We start from the raw sequence: 5510 nt of genomic DNA, 5'->3' as shown, positions 1-5510 counted from the left end.
GGCCACTCCTGGCCACCGCAGCCTCGACCTGCTGGGCTCTGGCGATCCTTCCATCTCAGCCTTTTGAGTAGCCAGAATTACAGGCACGCGCTACCATGCCCGGCTGGTTTTTTTGATTTATTGTAGAGATGAGGTCTCGCCAAGTTGCCCAGGCGGGTCTCAAACCCGCGGGCTCACCTCAGCCTCCCAAAGCGCGGGATTACAGGCTGAGCCACCGAGCCTGGCTCAGATTTATTTCTAAGTTCCTTGCAAATGCACATATCAATGTAGCTCTACACTAGAGTCTTTATTGTTAAATCCTAATTGACAAGAAATGTATGCCAACCAGTGGGAAGAAAAAGATTTGACTAAAATTTTATTTTGACAGACGACAACAAAAAATAGACAAATTAGACTTCAAGAAACACTAAAACTTCTGTGAATCAAAGGACACTAGCAACAGAGTGAAAGGCAACCTGCAGAATTGGAGAGTATATTTGCAAATCATGTATCTGATTAAGGATCATCAAGAGAACTTCTAACACTCAACAACAAAAAAATGCAAATAATCCGATTCAAAAATGAGCAGAAGGTTTTGAATAGACATTTCTTCAAAGAAGAATACAAATGTTTACTAGTCGTTAGGGAAACCCAAGTCAAAACCACAATGAGACACCACCTCACAGCCATCAGAGTGGTTACTACAAAAAAAAAATAGCAAGTGTTGGCAGGAAGGTGGAGAAATTGGAATCCTTGTGCACTGTTGGTAGGAATGTAACATGGTACAATCTCTATGGGAAACAATGTGGCAATTCCTTTTTAAAAAATTACCATATGATCCAGCAATCCCATTTCTGGATATATACCTCCAAAAAGGGAAAACAGGGTCATGAAGACCTATTTGTACACTTATGTTCATAGCAGTATTAATCACCATAGCGAAAACATGGAAGCAATCCACGTGTCTATCAACAGATGGTTGCTAAGGAAAATGTAGAATACACATGCAATGGAACATTAGCTTGAAAGCAAAAGAAATTCTGATATATGCTACAGCATGAATGAACTCTGAGGATATTTGGCTAAGTGAAATAAGCCAGTCACAAAAAGACAAATATTATATGATTCACCTAAATGGGGCACCTAGAATAGTCAAAATTATCATTAAAGTAGAAAGCTGGTTGTTAGGGCCTGGGGAGGAGAGGAATGGGGGGATATTGCTTAATGGACACAGAATTTCAGTTTTGCAAGATGAAAAGAATTCTGGAGCTGCATGGTGGTGAGATTTGCACAACAACGAATGTGTTTAATATCACTAAATAAGCCGGGCTCGGTGGCTCAGCCTGTAATCCCAGCACTTTGGGAGGCTGAGGTGAGTGGATTGCCTGAGCCTGCGGGTGTGTGACCCACGTGGGTAACTTGGTGAGACCTCATCTCTACATAAAATCAAAAATTAGCCGAGTGTGGTAGCGCGCGCCTGTAGTTCCAGCTACTCGGAAGGCTGAGGCAGAAGGATCGCCGGAGCCCAGCAGGTCGAGGCTGCGGTGGTTGGGAGCGGCCACTGCACTCCAGTCTGGGCAACGGAGTGAGACTCCAACTCAAAAAAAGAAAGAAAAAAAGAAAATATGTCTCTCCTTAACAAAACTTAGATTATAATAACAATGTGATCATTCTTGGAATAAAGAGTGGATCATATGATCAGTTTTTTGGGAGAAGAGTGGTTGAAGGAATTAGAATTGTTCCTACAGAATTATCTTACATTTAACTGGTACAACACAAATCATAAAGTTAATTTTCGCAAAATTATGTTAGAGCACCACTGATTTCCCCAAGGGCCTCTCTTAATTCTTTGATATTTGATCATGCTCTTTTGAAGACTCATCATCGTATCATTATCCTTGCCAATGTTAATTTCTTCAAAAGTTAACTGTTCTCTCTCTGCTAGGTCCTTACTGGTCAAGGGTTCAGGCAGTTTTCTCCCATTGCCCCTAAAGAGTTTTTGTAATCATGCATCCTTTGTAAGAGCTGCCATCTCACCCTGTATCAGAGAGCCCCAGGAGGCCAGTCTACGAGGATGTTCACGCAATGGAAAAGGGGTTGTGCCAGCAGGAAACAGGGATACAGTGGACGAGGGCTGCTGTATTCGTGGGTGGACGAGGGCTGCTGTATTCGTGGGTGGACGAGGGCTGCTGTATTCGTGGTCCGTTTAGTAATTTTGTGGCAACAGCTTTTCTGTCCCCATGCAACCTTGCAGGGCTCAAATAGTGAACCCTGATCATTGGGGATCCTGTATACAAAGAAGCCGAAAGTCATTTGGTAAGTGTTTGCTGCTGTTACAGCAAGCAAACAAAGACTGTGATAACCTTCAGATACTACAAATTGTGGGTCAATTAAGCTTTACCATCCATCCCTGTTGGGTTTTTCAGTGCTAGCTATGTCTCATGAATCCACCCTCACTTCCTCTGTCATTGGAGTTAGATGATCCATACACACTGCCTACATAATTCTAGAAGGATCTGTGAACCCAGTCACTCTTATCCCCTCCATTCCTCACACCTTCTCTGACTCCGCCCCACACAGTGGCTGGAATGACCGCTTCACCCCACCTGGACCCCTTTAGTGGATTCCCACCACCCTGAGGATACAGAGCAAAGTCATGACCACCCCACACGGTCCTATCTGATCGCACGCCAATCCCCCCAGCTCATCAATGCATCTCACCTTCACCCTATTTTCCAAACATCCCAGTCTTTAATCCATCTTAGGGCCCTCTCACCTGCTGCTACCTTTGCTGGAATGTTCTCGTTTCACCCATCTCTTAGAACTAAAAAGCCCCTGACCCTCCAGACCCCAGTGGACCCCCACTGTTATGCCCCCATTCTCAACGTCGCATTTGTTCCTGAAGATGGCTGGTCAACACCTTGCCTGTTCCACTGGACTGTAGGGTTATTGAAGCCCCTGGGTCTGGTTTATTTAGCGTTACACTCTACAGGCATATCCGTAAGTGTGTTGAGTAAATGAATCTGCCTGCAACTCCCATACTCGGAATTCTATCACGAAACCCATTTCCTGTTAAAATCAAAGGAAATAGTTGCAGAAAACTAAGGCCACATTTCACAGATGCAATTTGTGGGTGCGACTGCATTTTCCTAGTTCTGGAAACCAATGCTGCATGGTATTGCGCAGGACTGAAACAGACATTTTCAGAAATCTCCTTTTAAATCCTCTATATACTCCCTCGGTACCTTTGGTCCCACCGGAAGGTCTCTCTCATCAAATTTCACTCTGTGGTTACAGAGACATGTCCTAAGTGGAAACAGAACTATTGTTGCTTTCTTTTGTATTTAAAACTCTGTACAAATTTCTAAACATATGCATTGACTTTTTGTTAAAAATGCAACACCTTTGATTCTCCTAAATTTATTTATCTTTTAAAATTTTCTATATTTATTTATTATTTACCAAAGTCTCACTCTGTCGCCCAGGCTGGAGAGCAGTGGCATGTCACATCCACAGCCTCAACCTTCTGGGCTCAGGCAATCCTTCTGCCTCAGCCGTCCAAGTATCTAGGACTACAGGCACACACCACCACACCCTTTTTGATTTATTGTCAAGATGAAGTCTCATCATGCTGCCCAGGCTGGTCTCCAACTCCTGGGTTCAAGTAATCCTCCCCCTCGGTCTCCCAAAGTGCTGGGATTACAGGTGTGAGCCATTGCGCTCTGCTTGATTCTCCTAAATTTATTTTTATTTATCTAACCTATCCTTGACCATCTTGTGACCTACTAGAAACTTTCTTTCTTCCTTTCTTTCTTTCATTTATTTATTTTTTTAAGAGAAAGAGTTGCCCAGGCTGGAGTACAGTGGTACAATCATAGCTCACTGAAACCTCAGACACCTGGGCTCAGGGGATCCTCCTGCTTCAGCCTCCCAAATAGCTGGAACTATAGATGTGCGCCACTATGCCTGGCTAATTTTTGTATTTTTTGTAGAGACAGGATTTTTGTATTTTTTGTAGAGACAGGATTTCATGTTACCCAGACTGCTAGGAACCATTTCTGTCCATCAATACAGACTCCGAAACTGAATATATCACCTGAGAGCATGAAGGCAGATTGAAATCCTTGACTTCTCTCTAGACCCTCAGACCATCCATCCTGCTGCTCTGTTTTTAGCAATATCATAAGCTCTTCTCCCAGATAAAAACTTCCTTCCATTATCCTTTTTTTTTTTTTTTTTGAGTCAAAATCTCACTCTGTACCAAGGTTGGAGAACAGTGGCACGCGCATGGCTACTGCAACTTTGACCTCCTGGGCTCAAGCAATCCTTCCACTTCAGCCTCCGAAGTAGCTGGGACTACAGGCCATGCCACAATACCCGGTTGATTTTTTATTTATTGTAGCGATGAGGGCTCACCAAGTTGTCCAGGCTGGTCTCAAACCCCTGGGCTGGGATTACAGGCGTGTGCCACCACACCCTGGTCCTTCCATTACCCTTGATCAGGGACCTTCAATCAAAAGTCACTGCTGCTATTGCTTGATAATTTGAAAACCTGCCTGGAAGCCTCACCAAGCATGGAAACGGCTTCCTTGCCTGCTGGTGCATTTCCGATAACTACCGCTGTGAGGCCCGCCTACTCCACACCAGTCACTGTGTCAAGGATGTTTACACTTGGTCTCACAGAAACTTGGTAACAACTCAAAGAAACTGGTATTCTTCTCTGCAGTTACAGATCATAAGTTAAAGTTCCAAGAGGATCCTGTGTTTGCTCAAGGTCATGCAACTAACAAGCCAATAGATGACAAAGCTGGTGTCCAAATCATGCCCCTTTGCCACACTACCCATGCCTCTAGCGGGAAGGTCCTGTGCCCTCTCTTTCACTCTCACTGCACGTTACCCAAATGACTTCAATAACACACCTCAACTGGCTGTTTTGTTTCATTTGGACAGGCCCTGACTAGACCAACATAAATGCTCAGAAATAAGACAATTCCTTGGTAATTGTGAGTGTAGACCCTGTACCAAGCCTAGAGTCAAACGAAAAGTGTCTGCTGAGTAAGCAACAACATTTCATTTCCATGCATTCCATTCTAAACACAAGGCATTAATAATTCTTTTTTTTTTTTTTTTTTAAGTTGGAGTCTTACTCCGTTGCCCAGGCTGGAGTACAGTGGCATGCTCCTGGCCACCGCAGCCTCGACCTGCTGGTCTCCGGCGATCTTTCCGCTTTAGCCTTCCAAGTAGCTGGAACTACAGGCGTGCACTACCACACCTGGCTAATTTTTTTTTATTTATTGTAGAGATGAAGTCTCGCCAAGTTACCCGGACGGGTCTCGAACCCGTGGGCTCAGGCAATCCACTCGCTTGCCTCCCAAAGGGAGACCGAGGATTATAGGCTGGGATTATAGGCTGAGCCACTGAGCCCGGTCTTTTTTTTTCTTTTTGGGGGGCATTAATATTCCACAGAAAGACTTCTTTTTTTTTTTTGAGTTGGAGTCTCACTCTGTCGCCCAGACTGGAGTGCAGTGGCC

At 44.3% G+C, this 5510-nt stretch overlaps 1 protein-coding gene across 1 annotated transcript in view; it reads right to left on the bottom strand.

Moving 5' to 3' along the window:
• The window catches only part of SLC22A16 (solute carrier family 22 member 16), a 70046-nt gene that overhangs the window by 19250 nt on the left and 45286 nt on the right, over window positions 1-5510 (bottom strand). The window lies entirely within an intron of this gene.

This window comes from Carlito syrichta, unplaced genomic scaffold (genome assembly GCF_000164805.1).
Source record: "Carlito syrichta isolate Samal-C Ts95f unplaced genomic scaffold, Tarsius_syrichta-2.0.1 Scaffold311768, whole genome shotgun sequence".
Lineage (NCBI taxonomy): Eukaryota > Metazoa > Chordata > Mammalia > Primates > Tarsiidae > Carlito > Carlito syrichta.
Note: the sequence above shows the minus strand (reverse complement) of the source record. Positions and strands in the feature narration are given on the sequence as shown.